Below are 13,126 nucleotides of genomic sequence, written 5' to 3' on the forward strand. Positions count from 1 at the left end.
TCATCGTGCTGTCCACTACAACCCCGAGGTCTCTCTCCTGGTCGGTCACCGCCAGCCCAGACCCCATGAGCGTACATGTGAAACCAAGATTTTTTGCTCCAATATGCATAATTCCACACTTGTTCATATCGAATTGCACCTGCCATTTTTCCGCCCATTCACTCAGCCTGGAGAGATCCCCCTGGAGCTCTTCACAATCCCCCCCTGTTTCAACAACCCTGAACAATTTAGTGTCGTCAGCAAACTTGGCCACTTCACTGCTCACTCCTAATTCTAGGTCATTAATGAACAAGTTGAAAAGTACAGGTCCCAATACCGATCCTTGAGGGACTCCACTTTCTACAGCCCTCCATTGGGAGAACTGTCCGTTTATTCCTACTCTCTGCTTTCTGCTTCTTAACCAATTTCTTATCCACAAGAGGACCTCTCCTCTTATTCCATGACTGCTAAGCTTCCTCAGAAGCCTTTGGTGAGGTACCTTGTCAAACGCTTTTTGAAAGTCTAAGTACACTATGTCCACTGGATCACCTCTATCTATATGCTTGTTGACACTCTCAAAGAATTCTAATAGGTTACTGAGACAGGACTTTCCCTTGCAGAAGCCATGCTGGCTCTGCTTCAGCAAGGCTTGTTCTTCTATGTGCTTAGTTAATCTAGCTTTAATAATACTTTCTACCAGTTTTCCAGGGACAGAAGTTAAGCTAACTGGCCTGTAATTTCCGGGATCCCCTCTGGATCCCTTTTTGAAGATTGGCGTTACATTTGCCACTTTCCAGTCCTCAGGCACGGAGGAGGACCCAAGGGAGAAGTTACATATTTTAGTTAGCAGATCAGCAATTTCACCTTTGAGTTCTTTGAGAACTCTCGGGTGGATGCCATCCGGGCCTGGTGATTTGTCAGTTTTTATATTGTCCATTAAGCCTAGAACTTCCTCTCTCGTTACCATTATTTGTCTCAGTTCCTCAGAATCCCTTCCTGCAAATGTTAGCTCAGGTTCAGGGATCTGCCCTATATCTTCCACTGTGAAGACAGATGCAAAGAATTCATTTAGCTTCTCTGCAATCTCCTTATCGTTCTTTAGTACACCTTTGACTCCCTTATCATCCAAGGGTCCAATTGTCTCCCTAGATGGTCTCCTGCTTTGAATGTATTTATAGAATTTTTTGTTGTTGGTTTTTATGTTCTTAGCAATGTGCTCCTCAAATTCTTTTTTAGCATCCCTTATTGTCTTCTTGCATTTCTTTTGCCAGAGTTTGTGTTCTTTTTTATTTTCTTCATTTGGACAAGACTTCCATTTTTTGAAGGAAGACTTTTTGCCTCTAAGAGCTTCCTTGACTTTGCTCGTTAACCATGCTGGCATCTTCTTGACCCTGGCGGTACCTTTTCTGATCTGCGGTATGCACTCCAGTTGAGCTTCTAATATAGTGTTTTTAAACAACTTCCAAGCATTTTCGAGTGATGTGACCCTCTGGACTTTGTTTTTCAGCTTTCTTTTTACCAATCCCCTCATTTTTGTGAAGTTTCCTCTTTTGAAGTCAAATGTGACCGTGTTGGATTTTCTTGGCAATTGGCCAGTTACATGTATGTTTATTTTAATAGCACTGTGGTCACTGCTCCCAATCGGTTCAACAACACTTACATCTTGCACCAGGTCCTGGTCCCCACTGAGGATTAAGTCCAGGGTTGCCGTCCCTCTGGTCGGTTCCATGACCAACTGGTCTAGGGAACAGTCATTTAGAATATCTAGAAACTTTGCTTCTTTGTCATGACTGGAACACATATGCAGCCAGTCTATGTCCGGGTAGTTGAAGTCACCCATTACTACCACATTTCCTAGTTTGGATGCTTCCTCAATTTCATATCTCATCTCAAGGTCTCCCTGAGCATTTTGATCAGGGGGACGATAGATGATTAGGATTAGGATCACCCATGTTTTTCTTCTAAAAAAAACTTGCAGGAAGGAAGTTGGGTCAGGACTGGAGCATGGGTGGGGATTAAGCCTCACACCATTTTCCTGGTGCAGAATCCTATAAAGCTGTTTGCTCCATAGGGAAAACCTAGAGAGATCCCTGGGGCAAATAACTTTCAAATGGGAAAATGGTGTGTGTGTGGAGGGGGGAAGGTTTAAAAGGTTAAACCCTCTCTAGTTCTATAGTCCCAGTCCAGTTCTGTCCTGCACACCTCACAGTTGCTTTTGTAAAAAGAAACGTGCAAAAATTATGCGCCAAGGTTGGCCCCAAGAAAATCTTAAGAGCAGACACAAATAGACTGGCCCTTTGTTTCACTGGCCCTCTGTTTCACTGTGCACTCTTGCCCATTGATTATATCCAGTCCTCAGTTTGATATATCCAATTTTTGCAGGGTGGAGGAGAAGGAAAAATTCTTAGATAGTTAAAGGATCTAACCTCTGTTATTGGCAGAGCTTGGAAAAGTTACTTTTTTGAACTACAATTCCCATCAGCCCAATCCAGTGGCCATGCTGGCTGGGGCTGATGGGAGTTGTAGTTTAAAAAAGTAACTTTTCCAAGCTCTGGTGGACTACTGCTCAATGAATTGTGTGAGAAGAAAAAGGCGTGGCGAAAGAAGGGAGCTCATAGTTAAACTACTGCCATGAGTTCAGTTAGTATTCCCTAAAGCAAGGTGTAGTGATGGCCACCATCATTTTTTGAATGTAAAGCAGGTTATATATTCTGAAATGAAATAATAACATATAACTTGCACATCTTAAAAAGGGGATTAGATAAATATATGGAGAATAAGGCTATCAATGGCTTCTAATCACACTGGATGTATATCAGTGTCTGGGGATCACTTGCTGGAGAATGCCATTGTACTCAAGTCCTGCGTGTAGGATTCCCCTAGGCATTTGGTTGGCTACTGTAGGAAATGGTATGCTGGACTAGATAGGCCTTCAGGGCCTGATCCAACAGGATTCTTTTTTTGTTCATATGAGAAAGAACTATGTATGTGGCCTCAAGCTCTTTGGAGAAAAGGTGGGACCTTAAATGTAACAAATAAATAATGGGCATAGCCCATTGTTTCAGGTTTATGATTTAGTTAATTTCAAGATGACCAGAGAACAAAGAGAAGAGAACCTATGAAGCAGACCTGGCAATCCTGTTCCAATGTTTTGACAGTAGGATCTTGGTGTATGTGAAGATAATCATCTATATATCCCCATTTTTGGGGGTATGGAACACCTAGTATTAACTATTGCATTGTTTGGGGTATAAGAAATGTCTTCATTCAATTATCAACTGTAGTAGCTTTGTGGATTTATACTTTATTGTAACCATACAGAGCTGAGGGGAAACACACACACACACACCACTAATATAATAATAAGGCTATAATAGGACAGAAAGCTGCTTGGGCAGATAATGGAACAGATCCTAACTTGCTGTCATATGGCAGCAATTCAGGTATGCGGCATGATTTGTTGCCTCTGACTAAGTGAAGCTAAGGTTTGAAATAACAGGTGTGTTGCCGGGCAGAATTGTGGGAAGCAGAGAGAAAATGGTGTACAACCATTGTGCGCATTGCAGAAGCACAAAATTTGATGTTGTGGTGGAATTTACTGTGTATAGAATTCATTGTCCTAGGAACCTCTAAGGGTTTTTTGGGGGGGCCTAGCACTTAAGTCAGTGAATATAATATTTAAAACTCAATATCTTATAGAAGCCTGCGGTTGGGTGAGGCAGAACACAGCTTCAGCAAACTGTAAACTTTTTTCTTTTCCTCCTAATCACTAATTAAAACAGAATATATAACACAAAACTATTAAATTCATCCAAAGTTACAGAACTTAGCTTTTAAGGGTGCTGAATTTCAAAATAAATATGTGCACAATCCTAATCACTAAGCATCCACATTTTAAGGATGGCTATATGGTTCAATAACTCACATAGCAGAAATCCTATGGCTGCAAATTTATACCCACTTACCTGGGAGTAAAGCCCGTTGAACTCATGGGACTTATTTCTGAGCAGCATGTATAAGATTGTGCTGTAAGACTGCAATTCTACTTACCTGGGAGTAAGTCCCACTAAACCCAATGCATAGGATTGTGATATTGGTCTTATCTGTACCCTTCACTTTAAAGTGCAAATAAGATTTTGACTGCTTTTTGTGATTTTATCGTTAAGACTTCTTTTTTTAAGAAATAAATAAAATAAATAATAATTTTGATGCCAAAGTGGTCAGGCTAAGAAAGAAATCTACAATTGCTCACATGCCAAACACAGTAATAAAAAAGTAACCCTGAAATCAAACAGTAATTTTCAAAAGTTTAACACTAGTTTAACTAAAATGCGACAAGTGCCAGAATTTGGATTTATCTGAATGAATGAGATACAAAGGAAACTCTGTGTGCTTTCAGAAATCTCCTTTCTGTATTGCAGCTTTAAAAAAGCATTTTAATCTTATCTACAAAGTAATTGTACACAAAGGAATCTAAAAATCGAAAGAAAAAGAAGTATATTGGATGACAGAACCTGACCGTCAACTTCCTTAAGGAGTTAGGAAAGTCTTTTGTTATGGAGAAGTATCTTTCTATTTGGTTCTGATTATTGCCATGTTCTCTTGTGTTGCTGTTGATTCACCAGTTGCTTTTTTAAATGCTTGATGTAAGTGATGAGTTAACAGCTCTTGAGTCTGAACATCTTTGTTTGCTCACACAGAAGTGGAAGATTCCATCACTTCCAAAATGCCTGACATCTAGATTTTCACGGTGATATTGGTGTTTGACATTATGTGTAGAGAACAGAATGCTTTTGCAATGCAATGGTAGTACTATTTAAAAAAAAAGAGTGAGGTTATGAAAAGAGTATTGATTGAATTGCCAGGAGAGTCACTAGCAGGACAGGGCTAGCTCTTGATGTTTATTTATTTGGTTGACATTTTGATATTAACCTTGGTTTGCTGTGTTTTTTAAAAAAATGAAAAATAACTATTTTTCTGGTGGACAAGTCTCTTCCTCTTTCTCACCAAGTAAGCAAAGGAATACAGTGTCACAGGTTTTCTATCCTTTTAACTGTTCCTTCATTAACCTTGAAGATGCTGGCATCTACTCTGTCTTAGACCCTAATTTCCAAAGCATTTAAAATTGGTTGGTGCTATAGAAGGGCTGAAAAAAAGCATAGGTTCGTCTTGTCTGTGGGCTCATGATCTGACTGGACATATCAGGAAAGAGGAAGAAAAGAATGAAAAGACACTGAATAAAAACTGCATGACAGAAAGATGTGCAACCCTGTCATCCTTGAGTCCTCCCTAGCCCTTGAATTATCCAATCTTGACATTTTTAATTTTTTTGACATCTTCATAGTCCATCTTCATGTACCACCTTCTAATGCTGCCACATGTGGCCCGGTTATCTCTTGTTTAGATTGCCCCAGTCTCCTCCTTGCTGGTCTTCCATTGTGCATCTTCCTTCTCTAGTCATTTCAGAATACCTCTGCTAAACTCCTTCCTGCACTGCTTTGATCAGGCCATCCTTCTCCTAAAACTTCTGGCTCCTCGGTACTCTTCATAATTAGGATGATGATTTACTACTAGCATGCTGCTGTTCCTCCAAGGAATGTAAAAGGGTGTTTTGGCCTCCCACTATCCCTTGAGGCACATTCGGCTCAGAGATAAGTGGCCCAAGGCCCCTGGCTGAGCTTTACAGCTAAGGAGGTTTCTCACTTTTCAACTGTGCCTTTAACTACAGCTTGATGTACAGATGAGAAGGCAGCAGGCTAGCCTGGAGGGTGTAGGGCAGTCCAGGTGCCACACACATCTCTAATTTCTAACGGAGGGGAATGGATTGGGGGGGAGGCCATTAATGCCCCCCAGCATTCGTTGTCTGAGGAAGGGCCAGCCCTACCTATTCTCTTAATCAGGCTTCCTCCTCCCTCATAATCTAAGGCCACACTTGCACCATACATTTATTCCAATATCAGTCATGGCTTCCTCAAAAGAATCTTGGGAAGTGTAGTTTGTGAAGGGTGCTGGGACGAGTTAGGAGACCCCTATTCTCCTCACAGAACTACATAAGAACATAAGAAGAGCCTGCTGGATCAGGCCAAGGACCCATCTAATCCAGCATCCTGTTCTGACAGTGGCCAACCAGTTGCGCAAGCAGGATCTGCGTGCAAAGAGCGCTTTCCCCTCCTGTGGTTTCCAGCATCTGATATTTGGAAGCATACTGCCTCCACCTATGAAGGCAGAGCATAGCCATCATGGCTAGTAGCTAATGATAGCATTTTCCTCCATGAATTTTTCTAATTCTCTTTTAAAGCCATCCAAGTTGGTGGCCATCATCACTGCCTCTTGTGGGAGCAAATTCCATAGTTTAATTATGTGCTGTATGGAGAAGTACTTTCTCTTGTCTGTCCTAAATCTTGCAACATTCAGCTTCTTTGGATGTCCACAGGTTCTAGTGTTCTGAAAGAGGGAGGAAAACTTTTCTCTATCCACTTTCTCCTTGCTATGCATAATTTTATACATTTCTATTGTGTCACCTCTGACTCGCCTTTTCTCTAAACTAAAAAGCTCCAAATACTGCAACCTTTCCTCATAGGGGAGTTCCTCCATCCCCTTGATCATTTTGGGTGTCCTTTTCTGAACCTTTTCCAACTCTACAATATCATTTTTGTGGTGAGAACTGTACACAGTACTCCAAATGCGGCCACACCATAGATTTATATGATGGCATTATGATATTGTCAGTTTTATTTGCAATGCCTTTCCTAATGATCCCTAGCATGAAATTTGCCTTTTTTATGGCTGCTGCACACTGGGTCAACATCTTCATTGAGCTATCCACGACAACCCCAAGGCCTCATTCCTCGTCAGTCATCACTAGTTCAGACCCCATGAGCATGTGAAATTGAGGTTTTTTTGCTCCAAAATGCATACCTTTACACTTGTTAACACTGAATTGCATTTGACATTTTACCACCCATTCAGTCTGTCTGGAGAGGTCCTTCTCTAGCTCTTCACAATCCCTTTTTGTTTTAACAACCCTGAACAATTTAGTATCATCAGCAAACTTGTCCACCTCATGGCTCACCCCTAACTCTAGATAATTTATGAACAAGTTACAAAGCACAGGTCCCAATACTGATCCTTGGGGGACTCTACTTTCTACAGCCCTCCATTGGGAGAACTGTCCATTCATTCCCACTGTACAGTTCCCAGAATTCTCTAGGAAGGGAGACTGACTGTTAAACCACTCTGACAATTGTAGCTGTGTGAGAACAGGAATCTCTTAAATCCTCTCAGCACCCTTCACAAACCTCACTTCCCAGGATTCTTTTGAAGAAGCCATAACTGTTTAAAGTGGAATAATGGTGAAATAAATGTATAGCGTGAATGTGGCCCAAATCTCTTCTCCAAGATTCAGTCCTTTAATAAAGATGCTCCTGAGCGACCCCAGCTTTGGCTTAAGTACAGAGAGTTCTGCTGGATCTGACCAAAGGCCTGTATTTACACTACCTGTCTTGCTTACCATCTTGATCTTGTATACTTCCACCCACACTCTTCACTACAAGCCTCTGACTTTTCCTCCACCCCCACCCCAGTTTTGTCCATCTAATGTGGACTGTCATGTCTTTGTTCTGTGAGGACCTTGCATAACCACTGACATTAAATAAATGGTCAGCTGCAGGCTCTTACCATATATGGAGTGAGAAATACCAGATGTCCAGGCTGGATTTAGAAAGGGAAGAGGTACCAGAGATCATATCGCAAACATACATTGGATAATGGGACAGAGCAAGGAATTTCAGAAGGAAATCACCCTGTGCTTTATAGATTACAGCAAAGCCTTTGATGGGGTTAGATCATGAAAAACTATGGAATGCTTTAAAAGAAATGGGGGCGGCACAGCATCTGATTGTCCTGATGCGCAACCTATACTCTGCACAAGAGGCTACTGTAAGGACAGAATATGGAGAAACCGATTGGTTCCCAATCGGAAAGGGTGCAAGACAGGGGTATATTTTATCACCCTATTTGTTTAATCTATATACAGAACATACCATTTGGAAAGTGGGATTGGGCCAATATGAAGGAGGTGTGAAAATTGGAGGGAGAAATATCAATAATTTAAGATATGCAGATGATACCATACTACTAGCAGAAACCAGTAATGATTTGAAAAGAATGCTGATGAAAGTTAAAGAGGAAAGCCCAAAAGCAGGACTACAGCTGAATGTCAAGAAAACTAAAGTAATGACAACAGAAGATTTATGTAACTTTAAAGTTGACAATAAGGACATCGAAGTTGGGAAGGATTATCAATACCTTGGCACAGTCATTAACCAAAGTGGAGACCATAGTCAAGAAATCAGAAGAAGGCTAGGACTTGGGAGGGGAGCTATGAGAGAACCAGAAAAGGTCCTCAAATGCAAAAATGTATCACTGAAGACTAAAGCCAGGATCATTCAGACCATGGTATTTCTGATCTCTATGTATGGATGTGAAAGTTGGACAGTGAAAAAAAGCAGATAAAAGTCAACTCATTTGAAATGTGGTGTTGAAGGAGAGCTTTGTGTTAGAACAAATTAAACCAGAACTATCACTAGAAGCTAAAATGATGAAACTGAGGTTATCATACTTTGGACACATAATGAGAAGACATGATTCACTAGAAAAGACAATAATGGTGGGAAAAACAGAAAGGAGTAGAAAAAGAGGAAAACCAAACAAGAGATGGATTGATTCCATAAAGGAAGCCGCAGACTGAACTTACAGGATCTGAACAGGGTGGTTTATAACAGATGCTATTGGAGGTCGCTGATTCATAGGGTCACCATAAGTCGTAATTGACTTGAAGGCATATAACAACAACAAAGTAGCTAAGAGCCTGGGCACGGCCTTTTAAACAAAACTAAACAAAACCGCTCACTTTCTTTTTCTTTGGCAGTGGATAACTCTACCATCCGTATGACACTCTGGTAGCAGTTTTAAAGACAGGCAGCCCAAACTCTGTAAACTGACTCCTATGCATTTTTGCACAGGGCTGTGCTGCACTCTAGTCATACCCTAAATTATAGTGTGCAACAAGCATAGTCCAGGAGCACCCAAAGTGCACCAACCCAAGAGGCTTCTTCTACAACAGGGAGTTAATTTGGTGTTCTACCCAGATGGCCCTACCGAACGAGCCACACCTTGGTATACAATCGTTCACAAGCATTGTTTCGAAGGCAGCACACGTTGACATTTCATTGCTGGGCTGGGGTGGTGTTTGTGTCAATTAGAGCCGCAATTCCATCATTACATGCTCCTGCTTATCCTTCTAATGCTGCTCCCTTGCTCTTAAATGTTGTTGGCTCATGAGACATTGTTTGTTTTTCCAGGGTATTGTACCAATCAGCTTAAATACATCTCTCTAAAAAAATCCCATGCATGCCCCATTTCAGTCCCACTGTAGAGAATCTCATTTCCTGCTGCCTGCTAGCTCCTCTCAGCTAAATAATGTGACCTCTGAGCTAAATGATGTGATCCATCATGAGATTTGAGTCTTGTTGACTGCTGCATGTTGCTTATTGTGCAATATCAGTCAGTTGCACAGCCATATCTTGCTAATGTGTACTGAGAAGTGAGCCCCATTTTGTTTGGAGGGGGGCTGTCTTGCAAGTAAGCGTGCACAGGGTTGCAACCTTACACAGTCATGAGAGAACCTAACACATATGACCTCAGACATAAAGCTAGCCACCAGCCATAGTAGTCCATATTTTCCCCATTTGTGTAGGCAAGTTTTCATTATGGTCTTAACATCGCATTGCCATTTAGTAATTTGTTCAGTTTAGAAATGTATGCTCTGGTTTTCTTTACAAAATAAACCCCAACACAGCTTATTAAAAAAGTTCATAACGTACACTACAAAACAAAGCCAAAACAGTCCAAATGACTAAAATCAATTTCGTCCAAGGAAACCAAGACAATATATTTTGCCCATTATCATATTATATTATATTCTCATATTATATATTATATATATTACAAAATAGAAAATGGCTATACACTATTAGTAGATCTATCTATCCACTTCTCTGATAAATTAAAAGAATATATATGTATGAATGTGTGTATATACTGTATATTATATAAAATATATTATATTCTCATGTTATATATTGTATCATAGGATATGTGTGGCCCATTGTCATATTATTGGCAACTCAGAGAGCTTATGTCTGTCAGGGCACTGGAGAAGAGTCTAGAAATGGCTCTACACTATTAGCAGATCTATCTATCCACTTCTCTGATAAATTAAAAGAACCAAAAACTCAAGAAGTGTAGCAGTCTGTTTTTTTAAAAGGTGTGGCAAAGCCTGTCATAGCCTACTGTTAATGGTTGCCATGGGACAGAAAAGGCAATTTGTAGTTGTAGTTGAAACAAACAATGGTGGAAATATGCTAGTGTTCTACAGGTATATTATTTGCCTTGTGGTGTAACCAGCAATACTGGAGTATACTTGGCCCCCAAGAATGTCGAGTGTAACCCTCTCTCTGCCCTTTTCCTCTGGAAAGAAAGAGCTGATATCCATATATCTATAAATGACTGAACCTTTGTATGCCAACAGAAGCCTCAGTTATGATATTCTGGATAGTTCATTTTCCCATTAGGGAAGGATGCAGGAGAAAATTGATTCAGTTCACATGTCAAGGCAAATCTACCTGATTCACACTTTCCGAAACAATACACACACTGAAACAGAGTCATCCTTTAATATTTGCACGTTGCCGAATTTTGTAATTTAGTTCTCCAGCAAAGTAATGTGTACAAAAATGCATATCCTGAGGTAAAGTGTGCATAAAAATGCACATGTTAGGGGGAAATGGTTTGCCAAAATGTGTATATTAGTCAAAACTGCATACAGACATGTGTGGAAGGAGAAATAAAATGCGTATGGATTTTCATGAGGACTTTTTTAAAAAAAATCACAAACTGATATGGAAATCTAGAGAACCATACTTAAGACTGGAAAAATGAGAAACTGAGAGAAACCAGCATTGACAGATTCACCAATCCATAAGCCCTATGGGTATGTTGTTGTTGTTCTTGTTATTATTATTAATTGCATTTATATACCGCCCCATAGCCGCAGCTCTCTGGGCAATTTACAACAATTAAAAACATTAAAAACAAATATCCTGCCACCCTAAGGAGGGGCCTGTCAGGGGCTCCTCTGGTCTGCAGAGGCCCTCAGCCAGGGCCTGACCTGGCCACCCTCTCGTAATAACTCCATTTGGATGCACAGACAAGCTGCAGCTAGTGGACCTTCCCACATTTACTCCCCGCTTCCTCAGTAACCACAGGATTTATCTCCCTGCAGAAGTGGCTGGGAAAGAGTATTCTCATCGAGACTGCAAAGCAGATGGCAGTGCACGCTTGCAGTGGAAATGATCCGGGGATGCATTATTCTGAATGCTCATTGCAATGCAGGTTTACACCTGGATGCTTATCTACTTTCAGCCTACACATGAAACACCTGCATCCAGATTAGGGTTGCCAGAAAGTCAGCCAAGTGCAGGTGTTCTTGCAACTCTGTAATGGGAAAAACCACAAGGTGGTATTCTCCCTTCCCCCTCCACAACTTTTAAAGATACAGAAGACCTCTTGGTTGCCAGGCCCGGCCTCCAAGAGGTCTTCTGTATCTTTAAAAGTTGTGCAGGGAGAAGGGAGATTTCCACCTTGTGGTTTTTCCCATTACAGAATTGCAAGAAGACCTGTACTTGGCTGACTTTCTCTTCTCCTAAAGATACAGGATCAGTCTCAGGCCAAGAACCTGGCAACCCTAATCCAGATGTACACCTGCATTGTGATGAGCATTCAGAATAATGTATCCCCCCATTTGTATTCCAAGCATGCACTGCCATCTGCTTTGCAATCTTGATTGGAATACTCCTCCCTAGCAATAAATGAGTAGTCCAAAGAATCTGCATGCTTGCTGCTCTTCTTTGGTGCCTTGGATTACCCATTTGTGTCTTAATGAAGGCCAAACAAGACCTCTGCAGTAAAACCGGGAGGTGACAGGCCAAGACCCTGTATAAATCATGATCATGGATATTAGCCATGATAACAAAATAGTGGAGCTTCTTTTGTCTCACAGTCGCAACTGTCAGGGATAAATAGAAGGAGATTGCTTTTTTCATTGTGCTTGTGAGGTTCCCAGAGAAATCTGCCTGATGATGCAAATTGGTTACTAGTTCTTTATTCATGTCTACATATTGGCACAGCAGTGCCATATGTGCCACTGTCCTGCACCCCATGAAATCTGTGGGCCAAAGCCAAATGCAATATCATCCTCTAGAGGACTATCTCCTGAAGGTTTTGATGTATGATTTGGAGTGGTCCAAAGCTTATTGTGGGGTGCACACCCCAAGTTCCTTTTTTGTTATTGATATCTCAGGTCATCATGCATTCATGAGTGTTGAGCAAACACAACACAATTTTGATTGGAGAAAATTATGGTGGACCTCAAAAGGGTTGGTTCACCAGTAATGGACATACATGATATGGGATATCCCAAACCTTACTTTGAGATTCAGGGACCTGTACAGTTTAATTATTTTTAAAGTTTTCTGACTGAGCTGTATTTTGAACTTTTGTGCAATTTGGGAACTAGGAACTGTGATGTTCCTATATTAATGTATATATGGTAAGTGTTGTTGTTTAGAAGATACATGGTAAGTGGAGTGAAAGAGGGGGAGTGAATGGGCAGTAGAATGCGAGATGATTGGCTGAGTGTTTAAAATGGCTGAACGTATAAAAGGAAGAGTGAGAGTGGAATCTGGGGGGGAGAAGAGAACTGAGTGGGTTGCTTGGTGGGGTTTAGAGAGTTGTTTGCCAGGAGGGAGGTGGAGTTCGGATTAGTATTGAGTAAAACCATATGCTTATGTGCCTTAAGAAGAAATCTTGTTAATCTTGTTAGCTTTGTTATCTGTAATAAATACTTAATTTGGTTTACCAAAGGCCTGATCCTTGGCTGGGGTTTCACAGACCAGAAGGGAGGGTAAGGTAATGACCAAGGCTGAAGGGGAACTGTAACAAATGGTGGCAGCGGTGAAGAGAATAACAATACCAGTATTCAGAGTATTCTGGGAATACTAGTATTGGGACGTTACTGGTGGTTGCC

Source organism: Rhineura floridana, chromosome 5 (assembly GCF_030035675.1).
Source record: "Rhineura floridana isolate rRhiFlo1 chromosome 5, rRhiFlo1.hap2, whole genome shotgun sequence".
NCBI classification, from domain to species: domain Eukaryota; kingdom Metazoa; phylum Chordata; class Lepidosauria; order Squamata; family Rhineuridae; genus Rhineura; species Rhineura floridana.